The sequence below is a fragment of the Euprymna scolopes genome, chromosome 43, assembly GCF_053919585.1.
Source record: "Euprymna scolopes isolate OS-2025 chromosome 43, ASM5391958v1, whole genome shotgun sequence".
NCBI classification, from domain to species: Eukaryota; Metazoa; Mollusca; class Cephalopoda; order Sepiida; family Sepiolidae; genus Euprymna; species Euprymna scolopes.
Window position 1 is genome coordinate 1,630,509 of NC_136524.1, and position 24,924 is coordinate 1,655,432.

Genomic DNA, 24,924 nt, shown 5'->3' on the forward strand with positions numbered 1-24,924 from the left:
TACTGGTTTTTGGGGAAAGAACTCCAACAAAGGGCTCGATTACAAAGAAAAACTTTTTCGATATAAGAGCTTAATATGTATTTACTTAATTGTACAGAAGTTCAGAAAAAGTTGGGCTTGAAACCGACGGTACTAATGTTTTTCTGAACGTCTGTACAATTTAATATTTATATATATATATATATATATATATATATATATATATATATATATATTTGTTGGCGTCCTTTCGTCTAGAAAAAGGATGGAGAATCGCCCTAAAGGATGCTGCTGCTGATCCGCAGCATCCTTTTGCGCCTTCCTCCATTCTGATCTCACTTTTCCTCTCTTCCCTCCTCGCTCAGCTGGACGCACTTTTTGACTTTGACCCTACAAGAGTCACGGTCCGCAGCATAGGATTCAAATTCAACAGAGTTTATATTACCCGATTAAAGGCCCTTTTGCAAACACCCTTAAATAAATCTGAGGAGTGGTCTATCGCGTAAGAGCTCACCATACTCTCTCTATATATATACTAGTATTTCACCCCGGCCTTGCCCGGGTGTTTGGGGGTGTATGCTGAGCAAAAAAAAAAAAAAAAATGGTCAATTTTTTTAACTTTGACCCCTATTATGACCCCTTAACATTTATAGTTTTGGGCTCAAATCAAGTTATTAAGTTAGATCCATGTCCAAGGAACCTATATCTAAAATTTAAATGGTCTAGACCAAAAAATTGGCGGAGCAGTTCGGTAGAGTTCTCAAAGGTCAAATCGTTAAATGTTGACCCCTTGGCCGCCAAACTTCTGGCCGAAAACCGATCACGTAGATTTTCCCAAATCTCAGTACCGTGTATATCAAATTTCGAGTCTGTAGACCTAAAATTGACAGAGTTATTGCGTAGGAAAATGTACACAGACACGTTCACTTTTATATATATATATATATATATATATATATATATATAGATATATGTTGGGTCTGCACAAATAATTAACAAGAACACGAAAAGTAAAGGTATACAATAATATATTAGAAAGAAAAGTTATATACATATTTACATGTCTTCAAATATACTTCAGTTGGAGATATTCCGGCAGGTGGCGTGTTGCATGTCTTACTGGAGGTAACATAGGCGTCTTGCCTATTTGGCGGTCTTTCCGAACCGCCTCGGTATTGGTGATTGATACCTTAATATATCTCACTCACCCGCCTATGTTAATTAGTGGACGTCTCCACAACGCAACATTTTTTTCACTTTTTATTTTGGTAATTTATTACTACAATAAATTGCGGCTTCGCTTAATGTTTAACAAGGAAATCCTAGCATTACTACAAATATAATTTGCTGATTTCTTTATGTCCTCTGATGAGAAGAATAACAAGAATAGCATTCTTTGAAACTCCGTGGAATAAGGACTTTGTAAATTATTTTTGGGGTATTCAGTCGAACAATAAATTTTGTTTGTAAAGTTCAACTTACTGTTTTAATTTTCTTTTTCTAATATATATATATATATATATATATATATATATATATATATATATATATATATATATATAGACTACCATATCTCCCAAGCAATGCATTTAGACTAGAGCCGTTGTGTTGACAGTCGGTAGTTCTACCACTCGACCACGGAAGCGGTGCCCGCAAATAATCTGTCTGAACTTCTATTTAAACAAACATCCGTCCATTAATTATATATATATATATATATATATATATATATATATATATATACTAGCAAAAGTACCCGTCGTTGACTGGGTTCAAAAACAACTTACAGAAAATGGTCTCTGATTTATGAAAGTATGATAGGTTATGAAAAGGAAGGGTTGTAAATTTGGATTGAATTTGGGGGTATCACAACCAAATCAAAATATGATGAAAGTAAAAATAAAATAGATAAACCCCATAATTTATTATACCATACCTGTTCACACTGAAACACTTATCACAATATTCTGTGGATCTATATTAAAAAACCTTGTTAAACTTTGTGACATATTTTCATTCTATGGAGGTAAGGCGCGAACGAACACCCCATAATTTTATTATACCATATTTCTTCAAACTGAAACATAATTATCAAAGTATACTTACGCAGATAGGTATGAACAGTCTTTATTAAAGTTTGTGCCTATTTCCATTCTATGAAGGTCAGGCGCGAACGCCGACCCCACAATTTTATTATACCATCCCTATTTCAGTTAAAACATACTTATCAAAGTATTATGTACATCTATATCAAAAACACTTGTAAACGTTTTTTTTTTTAATTTTTAAAATTTTTATTTCCATACTTTGTGGACCAGGCGCGAACGCAGACCCCACAATTTTAATGAACCACCGTTCTGCCAGATCAAACATACCCATTCTTCCTGTGTCTCTATATATCTTCTATCATTATATGTAACCAGTTTCTTAAAATAGTCAACCATATAGGAGCCTATTAGTGACCCCCCACACAGACATTCAGCTTTATATTATAGATATATACATATATAATATATATATAATATGAAATATGTATATATTATATATATATACAGTATATAATATATATATATATATATATATATATATAACGCTTAGTGCGTAAAAGAGTAAGCTCATTTCTATAAGAGGAGACTTATCTGGACAATGGTAAATATAGATTGGTTCATTTATTCAATAAGCGTATACAAACAATTACATAATGGATAAAAGAGATTCGTTTTGCACCAACCTAATATATATATATATATATATATATATATATATATATATATATATATATATATAAAAGCGAAAATGTATGTGTGTATGTATGTATGTATGTGTGTTCGCTTTTTCTGTGTGTCTACAAAAGGCTTTTCTCAGAGAAGCGGTCGCTCGCTTCACAACTTTTTAAAACTTTTTATATCACATATAAATCGTAATATCTCACAGTTAACAACGAAGCTCGCCTGTCTATTTAATTTGATAATGTTAATTTGATACCCCCAAATTCGAAGCTATCTCTTTACAACCGTTCCTTTTCATAACCTATCATACTTTCATAAATCAGAGTTCATTTTTTTTTTTTTTTTTTTTACACAGTGATCACCACTTATCAAGGCCCGGAAGCCACTTAAGGATAAGGGTTATTGCAAGTACATTATGTTAGTGAGGAGATTTGCTGAAATGTTTGCTTAAGGGGGCGGTTCATTAGGAATTTGTTAACATTGGACTTGAACACATCCAAGTTGTAGTCCGGAGGGAAGCAGGCAGACGGAACAGAGTTCCACAGGCGTGCAGTTCTAAGAAAGAAGATTTGTTCATGGAATCTGCGTTTTGATTTAGGCACAGATATAGAGTGGGGGAAATTTTTCACAGTAGATTCAGCTAGACGGGTGTTTTTCGTGAAAGATTGGCGAGGGGGGACCAGAGATTGGAGTTCAGACGAGCATCTGCCATGGAAATAACGATAAAACAAGGACAGGCTCGCAACGTCTCTTCTGTGGGAGAGAGGTTGCAGGGTAGAGAAAAGGGCATCCCCCACTAAACCACGAAGTCTATTTTGTACTCTGTCAAGGCAGGATAGGCTGATTTTAGCAGCTCCTGCCCAGATATGGCAACAGTATTCCATCCTTGGACGTACTTGGCTTTTATATAGATAGAGAATTGCATCCGTAGTGAGATATCTTCTGGAGCGGTAGAAGGATCCCACCATCTTTCCAGCGACCTTGGCAACAGACTTGATGTACGTGTTCCATTTCAGATCAGGAGTAAAGGTCAAACCCAGAAGCTTGTCAAAACACGGGGCCTCACCCAGACGAGAGCCATCCATCACAATTGATGCCAGATGGGGATCAGAGCGTTGATGATGTATGGATAGCAGTTTGGTTTTGGATGCATTTTCTGTAGGGTGTTTTTGAACCTAGTCAACGACGGGTACTTTTGCTAGTATATATATATATATATATATATATATATATATATATATAGTAATTTATAAAATATATATGGCGATTAAGCTACACTGAATATTCTGCGTTTCATCCAACTATAGGATTCGTCAGGCTTATGCGCATAAGCCTGACGAATTCTATTGTTGGATGAAACGCAGAATATTCAGTGTAGCTTAATCGCCATATATATTTTATAAATTACTAACTAGCTCTCCCTACGTATTGAGCACTTTTTAAGTAAATAAGTTTCCGCATAAATCTATACTTTCGTATATTAAATTTATGCGAATAAATGAAGTAGTTTATATATATATATATATATATATATACACACGTATATATATATATATATATATATATATATATATATATATATACGTGTATATATGTATATGTATTCTACGTATACTTTCAAAAGAAATAAACAATATCCTTGTATAACTTTTTGCTATAAAAAGTTTTCGTAAATATTTTACGATATTTCGAGAAAAAAAATAAACAAAAAAAAAACTATTCAGGCGAAAAAGTAAAAATTTCTCGTTAAAAGCAGACGAACAGAAAGAAATCATTAAACTCCGTTTCGATTGCACTTAATTTGTTCCTGACCTTTGTTAGCCCGACCCTCTCCCCCCACGGACAAAAAATTATATCGGACATCTTGGAAATATCCTAATTGAGTTATCTCCCCCCCCCCGCCCGTTTCATTTCGGTTCTATTAAGAAATGATTTGTTTGGTAATAGAATGCACCGTATTCGACTTATTTTAATTTATTGCGGGTAATAGAAAGTAAGATATTTAAAAAAAAAAAAGCGGAAGATGAGACGCAGAATTGAAATAGATCGTTTTAGGTCAAAGGTCAGATGAACAGAGATGTACCGAGTTTAACTAGTGTTTGGTGCAGAGAAAGCAACCCGCATCTTTTCGTCGGATGCTGGCGTTGATGGAAGGCAATTAAAGATGGAAGTCTCATCTTAGTCATCTTTTTCTTTCTTTCTTTTCTTTTTCCCTGGTTCTAACAGATCAGGTTATCTGAAGATATCGGCGTCCTGATACGAAACGCACCGAACATTGATGCTTTTTTTTCTTTTTTTGTCTTAATTTTCTTTTGCTGAGCTTAATTATGTTCTTCAAAAAAAAAAAAAAAAAAAAAAAAAACACATCTCCTGCATCTTTTCTTTCTTCCCCTTTCTCCCTTTTGGTTTCATAGTTTAAAATGCACCAAACACTAATACTCTAACCCTATACCCTCTCCCATTGCAAAACTCATTCATGTTCTACAGGGGCAAGAACAAAAACGATAAAATCGATACTCCTATAAATGAGGATCTCTTTTGTGTTTATCAATAGTCACGTAGAAAATGTGTAAGGAAAGTCCTTTAAAATTACTGCGCCCTCTGTAGATGTATAAGAAAAATCCTTTAAAAGTACTGCGCCCTCTGTAGATGTATAAGGAAAATCCTTTAAAAGTACTGCGCCCTCTGTAGATGTATAAGGAAAATCCTTTAAAAGTACTGCGCCCTCTGTAGATGTATAAGGAAAGTCCTTTAAAATTACGTCACCCTCTGTAGATGTATAAGGAAAGTCCTTTAAAATTACTGTGCCCTCTGTAGATGTATAAGGAAAATCCTTTAAAAGTACTGCGCCCTCTGTAGATGTATAAGGAAAGTCCTTTAAAAGTACTGCGCCCTCTGTAGATGTATAAGGAAAGTCCTTTAAAAGTACTGCGCCCTCTGTAGATGTATAAGGAAAATCCTTTAAAAGTACTGCGCCCTCTGTAGATGTATAAGGAAAATCCTTTAAAAGTACTGCGCCCTCTGTAGATGTATAAGGAAAGTCCTTTAAAAGTACTGCGCCCTCTGTAGATGTATAAGGAAAGTCCTTTAAAAGTACTGCGTCCTCTGTAGATGTATAAGGAAAATCCTTTAAAAGTACTGCGCCCTCTGTAGATGTATAAGGAAAGTCCTTTAAAAGTACTGCGATCTCTGTAGATGTGTAAGGAAAGTCCTTTAAAAGTACTGCGCCCTCTGTAGATGTATAAGGAAAGTCCTTTAAAAGTACTGCGCCCTCTGTAGATGTATAAGGAAAGTCCTTTAAAAGTACTGCGCCCTCTGTAGATGTGTAAGGAAAATCCTTTAAAAGTACTGCGCCCTCTGTAGATGTATAAGGAAAGTCCTTTAAAAGTACTGCGCCCTTTGTAGATGTATAAGGAAAGTCCTTTAAAAGTACTGCGCCCTCTGTAGATGTATAAGGAAAATCCTTTAAAAGTACTGCGCCCTCTGTAGATGTATAAGGAAAATCCTTTAAAAGTACTGCGCCCTCTGTAGATGTATAAGGAAAGTCCTTTAAAAGTACTGCGCCCTCTGTAGATGTATAAGGAAAATCCTTTAAAAGTACTGCGCCCTCTGTAGATGTATAAGGAAAATCCTTTAAAAGTACTGCGCCCTCTGTAGATGTATAAGGAAAGTCCTTTAAAATTACGTCACCCTCTGTAGATGTATAAGGAAAGTCCTTTAAAATTACTGTGCCCTCTGTAGATGTATAAGGAAAGTCCTTTAAAAGTACTGCGCCCTCTGTAGATGTATAAGGAAAGTCCTTTAAAAGTACTGCGCCCTCTGTAGATGTATAAGGAAAGTCCTTTAAAAGTACTGCGCCCTCTGTAGATGTATAAGGAAAGTCCTTTAAAAGTACTGCGCCCTCTGTAGATGTATAAGGAAAGTCCTTTAAAAGTACTGCGCCCTCTGTAGATGTATAAGGAAAGTCCTTTAAAAGTACTGCGCCCTCTGTAGATGTATAAGGAAAGTCCTTTAAAAGTACTGCGCCCTCTGTAGATGTATAAGGAAAATCCTTAAAAAGTACTGCGCCCTCTGTTGATGTATAAGGAAAGTCCTTTAAAAGTACTGCGCCCTCTGTAGATGTATAAGGAAAGTCCTTTAAAAGTACTGCGCCCTCTGTAGATGTATAAGGAAAGTCCTTTAAAAGTACTGCGCCCTTTGTAGATGTATAAGGAAAGTCCTTTAAAAGTACTGCGCCCTCTGTAGATGTATAAGGAAAGTCCTTTAAAAGTACTGCGCCCTCTGTAGCTGTATAAGGAAAGTCCTTTAAAAGTACTGCGCCCTCTGTAAATGTATAAGGAAAGTCCTTTAAAAGTACTGCGCCCTCTGTAGATGTATAAGGAAAGTCCTTTAAAAGTACTGCGCCCTCTGTAGATGTATAAGGAAAATCCTTTAAAAGTACTGCGCCCTCTGTAGATGTATAAGGAAAATCCTTTAAAAGTACTGCGCCCTCTGTAGATGTATAAGGAAAGTCCTTTAAAAGTACTGCGCCCTCTGTAGATGTATAAGGAAAATCCTTTAAAAGTACTGCGCCCTCTGTAGATGTATAAGGAAAATCCTTTAAAAGTACTGCGCCCTCTGTAGATGTATAAGGAAAGTCCTTTAAAAGTACTGCGCCCTCTGTAGATGTATAAGGAAAGTCCTTTAAAAGTACTGCGCCCTCTGTAGATGTATAAGGAAAGTCCTTTAAAAGTACTGCGCCCTCTGTAGATGTATAAGGAAAGTCCTTTAAAATTACGTCACCCTCTGTAGATGTATAAGGAAAGTCCTTTAAAATTACTGTGCCCTCTGTAGATGTATAAGGAAAGTCCTTTAAAAGTACTGCGCCCTCTGTAGATGTATAAGAAAAATCCTTTAAAAGTACTGCGCCCTCTGTAGATGTATAAGGAAAATCCTTTAAAAGTACTGCGCCCTCTGTAGATGTATAAGGAAAATCCTTTAAAAGTACTGCGCCCTCTGTAGATGTATAAGGAAAGTCCTTTAAAAGTACTGCGCCCTCTGTAGATGTATAAGGAAAATCCTTTAAAAGTACTGCGCCCTCTGTAGATGTATAAGGAAAATCCTTTAAAAGTACTGCGCCCTCTGTAGATGTATAAGGAAAGTCCTTTAAAAGTACTGCGCCCTCTGTAGATGTATAAGGAAAGTCCTTTAAAAGTACTGCGCCCTCTGTAGATGTATAAGGAAAATCCTTTAAAAGTACTGCGCCCTCCGTAGATGTATAAGGAAAGTCCTTTAAAAGTACTGCGCCCTCTGTAGATGTATAAGGAAAATCCTTTAAAAGTACTGTGCCCTCTGTAGATGTATAAGGAAAATCCTTTAAAAGTACTGCGCCCTCTGTAAATGTATAAGGAAAGTCCTTTAAAAGTACTGCGCCCTCTGTAGATGTATAAGGAAAGTCCTTTAAAAGTACTGCGCCCTCTGTAGATGTATAAGGAAAATCCTTTAAAAGTACTGCGCCCTCTGTAGATGTATAAGGAAAGTCCTTTAAAAGTACTGCGCCCTCTGTAGATGTATAAGGAAAGTCCTTTAAAAGTACTGCGCCCTCTGTAGATGTATAAGGAAAATCCTTTAAAAGTACTGCGCCCTCTGTAGATGTATAAGGAAAGTCCTTTAAAAGTACTGCGCCCTCTGTAGATGTATAAGGAAAGTCCTTTAAAAGTACTGCGCCCTCTGTAGATGTATAAGGAAAGTCCTTTAAAAGTACTGCGCCCTCTGTAGATGTATAAGGAAAGTCCTTTAAAAGTACTGCGCCCTCTGTAGATGTATAAGGAAAATCCTTTAAAAGTACTGCGCCCTCTGTAGATGTATAAGGAAAGTCCTTTAAAAGTACTGCGCCCTCTGTAGATGTATAAGGAAAATCCTTTAAAAGTACTGCGCCCTCTGTAGATGTATAAGGAAAGTCCTTTAAAAGTACTGCGCCCTCTGTAGATGTATAAGGAAAATCCTTTAAAAGTACTGCGCCCTCTGTAGATCTATAAGGGAAGTCCTTTAAAAGTACTGCGCCCTCTGTAGATGTATAAGGAAAATCCTTTAAAAGTACTGCGCCCTCTGTAGATGTATAAGGAAAATCCTTTAAAAGTACTGCGCCCTCTGTAGATGTATAATGGGGCAGCAACGTAAAGCAATTCAATAACCAGTAAACACCGGTTCTGCACGGAATCCAACTAGCAAGGTACCTAGACGGACACGAACGGTAACTCAGAACGGACCCAACAATCGGTTACTCAGAACGGTCCTAACAACGGTAAGATATGCTCACACCCACACAGCACGAGAAGCAACACGATTCCCGACCAAGTCAATCATTGCTCTCCCAACGTCTGTCAATCACCCGCTTTTATGGCCGTTGCAGGCCGGCTAAATTTGCATATTGCAAGAATTCATGTGACTTTGCGAGATATCATCCTTTACAAAAGACGGCAGCCGCCATCTTGATCTTTCTTTCTCTATTTTCGGTCGGCGACGCCGAGCCGGCCCCGAGGTAAGTCTTTCCTTTTCGTCCGTCTCTCTTACGCACCCACACAACACACAAACACGTGGGCGCTTGTCTCCTGGATGCACATTACAGAAGATCGAATAATGCAGCGCATGTTATTAAAAGACCGTTTTAAGTCTCGCAGAGAAATTAAAAGGGTTATGAATAGTACCTCACGTGTTAATGTGTACAGACAGGCTGTTTCTAGACGACTTCAAGAAATAGGGATGTTTAATCGAACCCCAGAGAAGAAACCACTTGTTAGTTCGAAGAATAAGAAGAAATTAGAGTTTGCAAACGGGTACGTAATTTGGACATATAAGTATGTTTCAGTGATGAAGGCAAGTTTAATTACAAGTCATATTAAATACCTTCTTTCTATTTATTTAATACATTAATTTGCTTCCCCACGAGAGCAAATTAGGCACAAGGCCGTTTTTAATGTGCAGGGCTACATGGCGTTGCTCGGGACCGTATAAACAATGAAAAAACAAAAGCAGATATTGAACATATGTTGTATTCTTAGGGGAGAGGAATCTTTCATCTCAATGTATTATTTGTTTTATCTACCCTAGGACTGGTATTGTTCATGTTTTATCCCTAGCATAGGTAATTTACAGCATGTATATGAAATTGTTTTACCTTAGGGAGAAGAGAACAGGTAATATACAACATAATGTGTCTATATTACATCCCTGGCAACGCCTAGAAACCAGCTAGAACATGTATTTCAGTCAATCTTTATTACATCCTGGGCTATGCCGGGAAACCAGCTAAACTCTATTTAGTGACTTGACCACCAAAATACCTCCCTAAGTGTGTCCTTTCTTTTGAACTTATTAGATATAGGTATCTAGAAATGTGTGTGAAATTTTGTTGAATGCATTGTTCACTATGATTTTCTTATTGTTCTACACAATATCAACTGTAGCGAAATAAAACAGTAAACTTAGTGTAGTGTTAGAATAAAGAGCAAAGGAAAAAATTAGAATCATATTCTGTAATTGCAAATCTAAATTTGCTAGCGTGTACCAGTATTTGCCAGGTTGTGGAAATTTGGAATTTATAACATATGTAGTGGCCTTTTCCTAGATACCTATTGCTAAAAATTATACTTTCATTTTGTTAGAAAAATCTCTCTTCGGATGCCCAGCATCATCCAAACTAAAAACGGGTTTGTATTACTGTACACATAGATTCGCAAAAGTTGTCAAAAAACAAATATAGAACAAATAAATGTTATCAAAGGCAAGATAAGTTACTTTTCTACCTAACTGGATACATTTTTTGTGTTTTTATTCAATGTAACATGTTTATTCAGCTCGAAAAACATGCAGTGTTTACCGATGTATTGGAAAATTCAAAATGGCAGCCGACTCTCTCTCGGAGAGGGTACGTTTGGGAAAAGGTATTATAAATAATAAACTAGACAAAATACTATTAAAAAAACATCGAATATATGTCAACTTATGTCACGGTAACATATATTGAGCGAATTTCTAACAGTATTTTGTCTAGTTTATTATTTATAATACCTTTTCCCAAACGTACCCTCTCCGAGAGAGAGTCGGCTGCCATTTTGAATTTTCCAATACATCGGTAAACACTGCATGTTTTTCGAGCTGAATAAACATGTTAAATTGAATAAAAACACGAAAAATATATCCAGTTTGGCAGAAAAGTAACTTATCTTGCCTTTGATAACATTTATTTGTTCTATATTTGTTTTTTGACAACTTTTTCGAATCTATGTGTACAGTAATACAAACCCTTAAAAACAAATATTTTTATAATTGTTTCAGTACATTGCTACACAATGTGAAATTTGTTAACGCTTGTAAAAAAAAAAAAAAAAATCATGAATGTGCTTATATTCCAAAAAAGAAAATATCAGTGCACAGTATTGAAAGTGTTTGAGATTCAAAAGTCTGTAACATTTAATGTGGGGTAAAAACCAGCTCCCCTAAAAGTAGGCAAAAACGGGGAACTCTGGTTACCAAAAATAATAATTGTCCCACTATAGATGGCTTTTCCCTCCATTGACTGGTACAAATTATCTTAAGTGCAGCATCTGCAGAACAGATACTACACTTTGATCCCAGCCCAAAGGCCAATGGGATTTATTTGCTTCCCCACTGAGCAAATTAGGTACAAAGCCGTTTTTTAATGTGGAGAGAGAGGGAGAGGGGAGGGAAAGGGGGGACCAGCTCCCGAGAGGTGGGAAATGGGAGCTGGATAGAAACTGTTGGTATGAAGGGTTGCCCCTACATTGACCAAGGTCAGATATGTGGGGTTACCCCCACATATGGTCTTTGCTAGTCATAGCTTGCAGCATGAAACCTTTCAGAACTCTACAAAACTCCTTCGCCAATTTTGGGTCTAAACACTTGAAATTTTAGATATGAGTTTCTTGGACATGGATCTAACCTAATAACGTAATTTGAGCCCAAAACAATAAATGTTAAGGGGTCATAATAGAGGTCAAAGTTTAAAAATCTGATCGCTTCGCTCTCTACCAAATTACTCAGACAATTCTGCTCTAAACATTTGAAATTTTACATAAAGGGTATTCAGAGATAGGGTAAGCTTTTTAATCTGTTTGGGTCGAAAATTTGAGTTACCAATATATAAAGGTATGTATGTATGTATGTATGTATGTATATCTGCCTAAAACTTTCAACAAAGGCGACAGATATTTACAAGATCAGTATCTTGTCCTAGTGACATATGGCCGAGTGGTCCTAGACGTTGTATCAAAGTTTACAGTTACCCAAAGGTGCTGAGTTCAATCCTGAACGAAGGCAGTGAAAAAGTAACATTGAAAAACAGAGAATCAGCAACTATGTCCCAAAGCCTAGCTGGAGTCCGAACACGGTACCCCCGTAATAATGATAAAGGGTTGGGTTCGAGACTCCTAACAAACGGTTCCCCAGTTCGATACAAAACACCTGACGAAGGCCGGAGGGCAAAACGGCCGAAACGTTGTGACAATAACAACCAAGATGAGGAAGTCAGTCCGACAATCTCAATCAATGAAAACACCTCATCTCAAAAATACAGACAATTACTACCGTCTGTAAAATTTCAAATAAATCAGTCTAGTCGTTTAGGAATCCGCAGGGAATGGATTTGACCATACAAAAACACACGCGCACATACACAGCCACGCAAACACACACAATGCCTTTTTATGTTTAACTATTAGGGCTACCCGGCGTTGCTCGGGATTGTATAAACGATGAAAAAATTGAAGTTGATTTTGAACTGGGACCTCCTTCACTCGCTCCAATGCACTAAGTAACCGTCTGTCTTGTAACGTAACCTGTTTAGCGTCTGAACAGCCTAAGCTCCTAACAAACCGTTCACCTGACGAAGGCCGGAGGGCAAAAACGGCCGAAACGTTGTGACAAAAACAACCAAGATGAGGAAGTCAGTCCGACAATCTCAATCAATGAAAACAACTCATCTCAAAAATACAGACAATTAAGATCGGTATCGTTTTGAAGTACGACCTTTCAGACAACAAATATCGAAACATTGGCTAAAAACATTAATATATTCTCCTTCAACTGGGCACATTTCTACAGGTGGGGGTCGTTTTTCTTCGCCGATATTTTCAAATATCATCCTCTCTTTTAGATTGTCTAGTTTTAATCTAAACCTACGTCACTTCCGGTTTGATGGTGTTCGTTACAGCAAAGACATCAGGGTTTTTTTCCCCGTCCTTTTCCTCCTTTGCGCTACGGGTTCGGGCCTGTCTTCCTACTATCATTTTTTTTTTATTTTGCTCAGAATACACCTCCAAACACCCGGGCAACGCCGGGCACCCATGCTAGTATATATGATGAAAATAAAAAAAAAACCTGTTTAATAAATGTTAAAATATTTCCGTGGGATATCTCTGATACAATACGACTCTGTTTATCTCTATATAAATAAAATGAACTCATTTTTTCCCGTCGGATTTTGACCTTAATAGGATTAAAAATCAAGATATTTCATGCAAATATAATATGCACAAACGGCAGAACAATATCTGAGGTGTGTTATAGGCTTATTATTTCTCAAATTCCTCGATAATCTTAGATTTCTATACTTTTTCTGCTGAAAAGTCACGGCCAAAATCGGTTAAGATCAATGGAAGTGGTAAAATATTTTCTCTCTAATAAATTCCTCCTCCCCCTGCCACCACTTAACTCCGTTTGGGGATCGTTCACAAGGAACAGTTGAGAAGAGAACACCGGTTTGGCTTTGTAGTTCTTTCATGCGAAGTTATTTAAAATCACTAAACTAAGCTGCAGTGCTCTGTGGTGTAGTGGTTAGCGTGCTGGACAATTCTCATTATATTTTCACGTTCGCGCCGACCTACCGTAGTCGTTTTTTTTTTCCTAAACAACTGGAATGGACTTTTCTTGGTGGCCGAACTGTTAACGTTGCAGATGTTTTTTTTTTCACACTTTATTTTCCTACTTTTACTCATGACTCCGGGTTTGATCCTTCCTACTTACCTACCATAACATTTTTTTAAACTCCCCCCCCCCGTCCCGGAAACAAACACTCGGGCAACGCCGGGTACCCCCGCTAGTAGAGAAATAAAAAGGAACAAGCCGTATTAGGTGTTCATCAACGTTTCGTCTTTATTTCGGGACTTCCTCTGGATGAAGGAGATTAAGAAACAAAAAACACCAGTATAAAATATTTGAAAATGTTTCACGTGCAAAGTATGACGCTGTTCTATTTCACCCCCCCCCCAACCCGGAAAAAGACGTATTTTCTAATTTGCGTTGGTAGAAGCAAACGTAAATTAGAAAAAAGCTCAGTGAACATAAAAGAGATATAAAAAATAGCATTTTCTTTTTTTTTTTAATTACATTTTCACCCCAAACAAGGCGCATTGCCACTTTGGTGTAAGGGGCTACTATCAGGGGCAGCAACTACTGGGGCACTATGTTGGGATTTGGGCAGCAAGATCTCGGTTCACGTTGCACTTGAACTTCTGCATGTCAGTACAGTTGGGGAAGCAGGGACCTGGAATGGAATTCCAGAGACTAGCGGTTCTGGAGAAGAAACTACTGGAGTAGAAAGATCTTTTACATCTAGGGATCTCTACTGTGTGGGGGTGGGATTTAGCTGCCTGTCGGGTTTGTCGAGGGTGTCTACGTCGTGTGGGCACAAGTGTCTGTAGTTCTTCAGAGCATTCACCATTAAAATACTTGTAGAACAGGCAGAGGGATGCAACGTTTCGTCGATGGGACAGAGGCTGAAGCTTAGATGCCAGTTCAGGGCCTATCAGATTGGCGACTTTTTTTTTAACCATGTCTAGGAGCGAGAGACCAGTAGCAGATGCCCCGGCTCAAATGTGACAACAATACTCCATACATGGGCGAATGGTGGCCTTATAGAGGTACAGGATACTTTCAGGTGTTAGCAGTTTTCTAGCAAGGTAGATAGAGCCTACCTTTTTCGCAGCAGCCCTGGCAATGTTTTCAATTCTCTAAGTGCATTATTCTCTCATTCATTGCAGCATAATCACACCTTTGACTTTAAACAAGCAAAAGTAGTTAAATTTATTTCAAATAAACCGCGCCGAAGACTTCTTGAATCTGCGCTTATCGCAAATTCAATCACAATTAAACAACGTGCAGGTTTCTATAACATAGCGCCATTAATAAGCAAACTTTTAGTAAAAGAACATAATTTAACTGTAGACACAGGTTAACATTCTCACACCATTCAAACACCCCCTGCAATAATTAATACATACAAGCTTAATCAATAAATTACATAACAAAAAAAAAAGAACACTTATTTCATTTCTGTTTCAAACCTATATCTGAATTTCAACAGATATATTTCTTTCCAGTAAGAATATTAACTGTGTTCATATTTTTAAAATTATATTAACGACTATATGACGTCACTAAGATTTCCCTCTCTTTAACAGCGCCAGCCGCCCTCCTTTTTTGAATTTCCGTTTTTCTGAGATCGAACAGCGTCACATTTTACACGTGAAACATTTTCAAATATTTTGTACTGGTGTTTTTGTTTCTTAATTCCATTCATCCAGAGGAAGTCTCGAAATAAAGACGAAACGTTGATGAAGACATAATACGGTGTGTTCCTTTTTATCTCTCTCTCTCTCTCTCTCTCTCTCTCTCTCTATATATATATATATATATATATATATATATATATATATATATATATATATATATATATATATATATATATATAAAGCTGAACGTGTGTGTGTGTCTGGTCACGAATAGGCTCCTATATGGTTGACTATTTAAAATAAAAACTAATTACATATAATGATAGAAGATGCATCGAGACACAGGAATGGGTATGTTTGATCCTGCAGAACGGTGGTTCATTAAAATTGTGGGGTCTGCGTTCGCGCCTGGTCCACAAAGTATTGAAATAAAAAATTAAAAAATTAAAAAAAAAAAACGTTTACAAGTGTTTTTGATATAGATGTACATAAGAATACTTTGATAAGTATGTTTTAACTTAAATAGCGATGGTATAATAAAATTGAGGGGTCTGCGTTCGCGCCTGGCCTCCATAGAATGGAAATAGGCACAAACTTTAATAAAGACTTTTCATATCTATCTGCGTAAGTATACTTTGATAATTATGTTTCAGTTTGAAATAATACGGTATAATAAAATTATGGGGTGTTCGTTCGCGCCTGACCTCCATAGAATGGAAATATGTCACAAAGTTTAACAAGGTCTTTTAATATAGATCCACAGAATATTGTGATAAGTGTTTCAGTATGAACAGGTATGGTATAATAAATTATGGGGTTTATCTATTTTATTTTTACTTTCATCATATTTTGGTTTGGTTTTGATACCCCTAAATTCGAAGCTATCTGTTTACAACCCTTCCTTTTTATAACTTATCATACTTTCATAAATCTGAGTCCACTTTCTGTAGGCTGTTTTTGAACCCAGTCAACGACAGGTACTTTTGCTAGTATATATATATATATGTGTGTGTGTGTGTGTGTGTGTGTGTGTGTGTGTTTACGGTATCGTATATTGATGTTGTTTTTGCACACGTGTTTGCGTTTAATCACCGTGTCTTTTTTAGCTTTTAACGTCGGGAAATGTTTTTCAAGCATTTAATGTTGAACTAATCCTGGAACTAACCCAACTAAAATCGGATATGTCAGCTATACAAGGATTTCATATATATGTATGTATGTATGTATGTATGTATGTATGTATCCATCTTTCTTTCTTTCTCTCTGTCTCTATCTATCTTTTTTTTTTTACATAGGCATCACCACATTATCAAGGCCCAGAGGCCACTCAAGAATAAGGGTTAAAGAGTGTACAGTAGAAATTGGACAATATAATAATCATTAGTAATGAAAATTTGGTAAATTTAATAACTTATATGGAACGGCTCATCAAGAACTTATTTACTTTAGACTTGAACACAACCATATTGTAGTCAGCCGGAAAGCAGGAAAACGGAAGACAATTCCACAGGCGTGCAGTTCTAAGAAAGAAGCTTTGTTCATGGAATCTACGATTAGGTTTAGGCACAGATAAAGAGTGGGGGGAATTATTGATAGTGTTTACAGCTAGACGAGTGTTTCTTGTGAAAGTTTGGCGAGGGGGGACCATAGATTGAAGCTCAGTCGAACACTTTCCATGAAAATAACGATACACCAGAGACAAACTCGCAACATCTGTTCTGTGAGATAGAGGTTGCAAGGAGGAGAAAAGGACATCTCCTACGAGGCTACGAAGTCTATTTTGAACTCTATCAAGGCAGGACAAGTCCTTTCTAGCAGCTCCTGCCCAGATGTGGCAACAGTATTCCATCCTTGGACGTAGCTGGCTCTTATATAGATAGAGAATAGCATCAGCAGTGAGATATTTACCGGATCGATAGAAAGATCCCACCATTTTTCCAGCAGCCTTGGCAACAGATTTGATGTACGTCATCTATGTATCTATCTGACTGTCTGTCTGTTTGTCTGTCTTTCTGTTATCTCTCTCTCTCTCTCTCTCTCTCTGAATCATTTTACTCAATATTAAAATAGATTTAAGATATCTATACTTAATATTAGTCTTAAGAAGACTAAGGTCATGTTCACAAATCCACCCGGTAGTTTGTATGTGGAACCAAATATTTCTGTCAACAACCAGAGACTTGCCGTGGTTGACACATTTGTGTATTTGGGTAGTACTCTCGCCAGAGATGGAACCCTGGATGCTGAGGTCAACTATAGGATACAGCGTGCCACTAAGGCTTTTGGTGGCTTAGAGAAGCGAGTATGGTCTGACAGGGGTATAACTATTCATACAAAGATCGGTGTCTATAAATCTTGTATTTTACCATCCCTGCTTTACGCTTCTGAGGCCTGGACAACTTATGGTAGACACATAAAAGTCATGGAGAGAGTGCACCAGAAATTCTTGAGACACATTCTGGGCATCAGGTGGAGCACTTTTATATCGGACGTGGATGTTCTCATGCGGGCTGATTTACCTTGTATCGAGAAGTTGATTATACGCAACAAGATGAGGTGGGCTGGACATCTGACAAGGATGGACGACGTTAGATTGCCAAAGCGCCTGTTCTATGGTGAAATTACACAAGAAAAGCGTCCACAACATAAACCGACGAAACGCTTTAAGGATAACATCAAAGATAATCTTAAAGCTCTTGGTATTGACGTGTTCAGTTGGGAAAGTGCTTCCAATGATCGTAAAAAGTGGCGCTCCTTAGTCTATCATGGCTGTGATAGTTTTGAGAAGAAAAAATATGAGCATGCAAAAATGAAGCGTAATATCCGGAGGAAAAATCTGTCAGATATATCAGGTCTGTCAGAGGACTTCATGCAGAACCACACCTGTGATTTATGTTTATTTTTTTTTTTTTTATTCAATTTTCACCCCAAGCAAGGCACTTTGAAGCAGGGTGCTACTATCAGGGACTTAATTAGAGGGGTCATTACGAAGGGAGATGAGTAGAAAGATGTTTGTTAACATTACACTTGAACTTCTGCATATCATTGCAGTTGGGAAAGCAGAATCCCGGAAGGGAGTTCCAAAGACCCGCAATTCTGGGGAAGAAACTATTGGAGTAAAAGGCTTTCTTGCACCTAAGGATCTCTACTGTAAAGGGATGAGACTTAGTAGCTTGTCGGGTTTGTCGGGGGTAGTTACGTCGGGGAGGTACAAGTGTTTGCAGTTCGTCAGAGCATTCACCATTAAAGTATTTGTAGAACAGGCAGAGAGATGCAACATCTCGTCGATGGGACAGAGGTTGAAGCCTAGATGACAGTTCAGGACCTATCAGGTTGGCGACTCTTTTTTTTTTAACCTTTGTAGAACAGGTAGAAGGATGCAACATCTCGTCGATGGGACAGAGGCTGAAGCCTAGATGACAGTTCAGGGCCTATCAGGTTGGCGACTCTCTTTTGAACCCTGTCCAGGAGCGAGAGACAAGCAGCAGATGCACCAGCCCAGATGTGACAACAGTACTCCATACATGGGCGAATGGTTGCCTTATAGAGGTATAGGATACTGTCAGTTATGTGGTAAAATGACTTTCTCTGGAGCTGGCCTGGCTAGCCACAAGCGTTCACATGGAGATCAATCTTTCTTTGATGGGAAAAACTTTGCAGGACACAGATGTTCTGTTTGGTCTGTAAATCGAGTGGAGGCCTAAAGCGTCACATGAGCGTCCACAGCAGAGCAGCACCAGTTGGCATCCCTCAATCTCAGTTTAAGTGTGACCTTTGCAACAGATTGTATAAAAGCAGGGCTGGTCTGAAGAGCCACCTTCGTTCGCACAGAAAATAGGAACCGATGCATTCTTGATCACATCTCCACATGTATATATGTGTGTGTGTGTGTGTATAGGTGTATATATGTGTACATAATTATAAAATATATATATATATATATATATATATATATATATATATATATATATATATATTCAAAATTGCCCTGTATTTAAGAATTCAGGTGATAAGTCATCTCCCTCTCAGTACAGACCAATGTCTCCTGCATGTTATGAGTAAGTTGCTAGAAACCATATTAAATAGAGAAATAGTCAACCACCTCAGCAGGAATAACCTTCTTAGTGACACACAATATGGTTTCCGTTCTGCAAGATCTACCGCAGATGTGCTGATGGTTATATCCCACAGGATTAGTGCATCTCTTGACAAAGGCTTCCTTTCTAGGGCAATTGTTCTTGACATATCAAAGGCCTTTGACAAGGTATGGCATAACGGTCTACTTCACAAGATTTTCAGCTACGGTATAACTGGAAATGTTTTCTCAATCATTAAATAATTTCTCTCCGATAGGCTCATAAGAGTAGTGGTAGATGGACAAAAATCGGAGGCCTGCAATATAAATGCTGGAGTCCCTCAGGGGTCAATCCTAGGCCCAACTCTCTTCCTGATCTACATCAATGACTTCCCTAAACACATAGTTAAATCATTCGTTGACACCTATGCTGATGACACGACCATCTACGGCAACACATCAAAGGCTGTAAATGACAAAGTTCTCTCTGATTCTCTCCCCTCTGATCTTGAGCGCGTGGTTCAGTGGGGGAAGATGTGGCTGGTTACCTTTAATGCATCTAAAACCAAACTCCTATCCTTACATCATCAACGCTCTGATCCCCATCTGGCATCAATTGAAATGGATGGCTCTCGTTTAGGAAAAGCCCCATGTTTTGACAAGCTTCTGGGTTTGACCTTTACTCCTGATCTGAAATGGAACACGTACATTAAGTCTGTTGCCAAGGTCGCTGGAAAGATGGTGGGATCCTTCTACCACTCAAGAAAATATCTCACTACTGATGCAATTCTCTAACTATATAAAAGCCAAGTACGTCCAAGGATGGAATACTGTTGCCATATCAGGGCAGGAGCTGCTAGAAATAGCCTATCCTGCCTTGACAGAGTACAAAATAGACTTTGTGGCTTAGTGGGAGATACCCCTTTCTCTACCCTGCAACCTCTCTCCCACAGAAGAGACGTTGCGAGCCTATCCTTGTTTTATCGTTATTTCCGTGGCAGGTGCTCCTCTGAACTCCAATCTTTCACGAAAAACACCTGTCTAGCTGAATCCACTGTGAAAAATTTCCCCCACTCTATATCTGTGCCTAAATCAAAACGTGGATTCCATGAACAAAGCTTCTTTCTTAGAACTGCACGCCTGTGGAACTCTGTTCCGTCTGCCTGCTTCCCTCCGGACTACAACTTGGATGTCTTCAAGTCCAACGTTAACAAATTCCTAATGAACCGCCCCCTTAAGTAAACACTTCATGAAATCTCCACACTAACGTAATGTACTTGCAATAACCCTTATCTCTGAGTGGCTACCGGGCCTTGATAAGTGGTGATCACTGTGTAAAAAAAAAATGTATATATGTATACGTATATATGTATGTGTATATGTATATGTGTATGTGTATGTATATATGTATGTATGTATATATATACTATAAACAAAACCTTCCAAAGGGCGAATGAAGCCTTTTTCGGGGTCAACGGCCAACTAGCAGCGTGTGTGTCTGTGTATGTGTGTGTTGGGGGTGGAGAGGACTCCTGTAAGCCGTGGTGAAGGCAACCCCTCTTGGAGAAGCAAATCTCTGATTTAAAAAAAAAAAACATAAAGCGGGAGACCAGTACCCGCATTAAGCTGGTCTGCAGTTTAACTTGTTGCTGGCGATCTTGCTCTTGCTTGTTGCTGGATCTCAACATTTTGAACCGAGAGAGAGACTTAGCTGTCGTTCAAAGCTAAGACTCTGTAACACCATCTGTGTATAGATACTCCATCAGGCATTTGTCTGTAAAAACAGTCCTGTGGCGATGGAAAAGTTGTGACGCATAGAGGCTTGAAATGCTGGAAGCATGTAATAATTGATCTCAATGACCGTCTTCAGTGTCATGCCTGCGTGAGCGTGTGAATTCACCAGTAGGACTAAAAAAAAAGTCAATTTTGGGCTCATGGATTTTAAGTGTCTGAGGGAGTGGAACTCGTTTGACAAGACGTTGCAATCATCATCATATACATATATGTATGTATATATATATATGCATGTACATATATATAGGTATGTATATATATATATATATATATATATATATAGGTATGTATATATGTATATATATGTATGTATATATATTTGTATGTATGTATATATATATATGTATGTATATATATTTGTGTGTGTATATGTGTATTGGGGTGGAGAGGGCTCCCGTAAGCCGTGGTGAAGGCAACCATTCTAGGAGAAGCAAATCTCTGATTTAAAAAACCATAAAGCGGGAGACCAGTACCCGCATTAAGCTGGTCTGCAGTTTAATTTGTTGCTGGCTATCTTGCTCTTGCTTGTTGCTGGATCTCAACATTTTGAACCGAGAGAGAGACTTAGCTGTCGTACAAAGCTAAGACTCTGTAACATCATCTTTGTATAGATACTCCCTCAGACATTTGGGCTCATGGATTTTAAATATCTGAGGGAGTTGCACTTGTCTGACAAGACGTTGCAATCATCATCATCATCATATATATATATATGTGTGTGTGTGTGTGTGTGTGTGTGTGTGTGTGTATGTATGATGAGAAATATGGAGATAGTATTCTGACAAAATAGGGAAATAAAAAGGAACACACCGTATTATGTGTTCATCAACGTTTCGTCTTTATTTCGAGATTTTTATTCATCCAGAGGAAGTCTCGAAATAAAGACGGAACGTTGATGAACACATAATACGGTTTGTTCCTTTTTATTTCTCTATATGTATGTAGATGTATATATAGATATATATATGTATATATATGTATATATATATATATGTAGATATATATATATATAGATATATATCTACATATATATATGTAGATATATATATGTATATATATAGATATATATATATGTAGATATATATCTACATATATATATGTAGATATATATATGTATATATATATATAGATATATATATATATATGTATATATATAGATATATATATATGTAGATATATATATATGTAGATATATATATATATATATATATGTAGATATATATATAGATATATATATATGTATATATATATAGATATATATATATGTAGATATATATATATATGTAGATATATATATATATATGTAGATATATATATATGTAGATATATATATATATATGTAGATATATATATTTAGATATATATATATGTAGATATATATATATATATGTAGATATATATATATATGTAGATATATATATATGTAGATATATATATATGTAGATATATATATATGTAGATATATATATATGTAGATATATATATATATATATATATATATATGTAGATATATATATATATGTAGATATATATATATGTAGATATATATATATATATGTAGATATATATATGTAGATATATATATATATATATGTAGATATATATATATATGTAGATATATATATATATGTAGATACATATATATATATATGTAGATACATATATATATGTAGATATATATATATGTAGATATATATATATATATATGTAGATACATATATATATGTAGATATATATATACATGTAGATATATATATATACATGTAGATATATATACATATATATATGTATATACACATGTATATATATATGTATATACACATGTATATATATGTAGATATATATATCCATATATATGTATGCATATATATTTATTAATATATATGTATGTATAATATATATATATATATATATCTATATATATATTATACATTTAACAGCATGCCAAAGAATAGATAGACTGAAATAATGACAAGCTTTTAAAGCGAACGGAAAAGAAAGAAATATCTAAAAAAAAAAAGTCTCTTTAACCCCCCCCCCTCTCATCTTTTTTCTGATGAGGAGACTTTGTTTTAAAAAAAATCTTCTGATAAAATTATTTTTTAAGACATATTGTCTATTTCAATTAAAACATCCTCTCCGAAACGATCGTACAATCTATTGATTTTGCTTGTTTTCGTTTTGATACTGGTTTTAAATTCAAAATTATGAATCGTTTTACTCATATATATATATATATATATATAGCAAACATCTAAATGACTACTTTAAATACAGTTCCTGATTTCAAAAAAAGAAAAACCAAAAGGTAATTATATATCTATATATTTTTAAATCAAATTTATTATGTAAATTCAAAAATATATATATTTTTTCTACTCATTTCTATCTCTAACCTATACCAATTTTCTTATTAATTTTCTTATAAATTTTATATCCAAACCTTTTACTTCAATTTGTCAGATTCATCTGCCTTACTTTTAATGCTAGGTTTATTTTTGGTGTCTTTTCAATTCAATAGAAATCCTCCTAAATTTGCTGATGAGGAGACCGTGCTTACCAAAAAAACTATGTATAATTATTCTACGTGACTTCATGTATACCACAAATAAAAAGCACGGATTTCCGAAACGATCGTACAGATAATTGACTTTGTTGTTGTTCCTTCTTATGAAACTGATTTTTAATTTAATTAAATTTTGATTTTTAAATTTTAAAAATTTTAAAACTTTTAAATGATAAATCACATTACTTAATATTGAATTAGCTCTAGGACATTTAACTATCGAGCTTATTATATATCTAAATTACAACGAGCATTTCCTGTATTTTAATTAAACTAGTAATTTCACTATTACATTAAAATACACTTAGCTCTTTAGACTATTATTCTAATCTCCTTTAAATTATATATATATATATATATATATATGTGGATTTTTTTAACAATCAATTTTAATACCTTTTAAATGGTATTATATTGATTATTGTACCAATATTAACCTCGGTTTAGCTCGATGAGAATTCAGAGCAATATAATTTATACAATCAGAAAAAACAACACCTTTTTTTTTAGTGGTACACAATTTTTGTTTTTATTATTTTTTTATGACATGTTATTATATATTTTTTCTTAGTCTGACAGCTGTTTCGAAGGGTAAAAGGACAAACGGTTGTTTTAATTATAACATACCGAATTTTCATTATTTACCGTTCTCTTCGGAGACAATTAAAATCAATTAATTACAGTCAAAAAATTGTTTTTAAAACTCACATGGGGATGGAACAGCTGTCAGACTAAGAAAAAATATATAATAACATGTCATAAAAAAATATATAATAACATGTCATAAAAATATATAACATGTCATAAAAAATATATATAATAACATGTCATAAAAATATATAACATGGGATAAAAAAATATATAATAACATGTCATAAAAATATATAACATGTCATAAAAAAATATATAATAACATGTCATAAACATATATAACATGTCATAAAAAAATATATAATAACATGTCATAAAAAAATATATAATAACATGTCATAAAAATATATAACATGTCATAAAAAAATATATAATAACATGTCATACACATATATAACATGTCATAAAAAAATATATAACATGTCATAAAAAAATATATAATAACATGTCATAAAAATATATAACATGTCATAAAAAATATATAATAACATGTCATAAAAATATATAACATGTCATAAAAAATATATAATAACATGTCATAAAATATATAACATGTCATAAAAAAATATAAAATAACATGTCATAAAAATATATAACATGTCATAAAAAATATATAATAAC

General features: G+C 35.5%; 1 protein-coding gene across 2 annotated transcripts in view; it reads left to right on the forward strand.

Annotated features, from left to right (window-relative positions):
• The window catches only part of LOC145268437 (uncharacterized), a 1,138,892-nt gene that overhangs the window by 479,262 nt on the left and 634,706 nt on the right, over positions 1-24,924 (forward strand). The window lies entirely within an intron of this gene.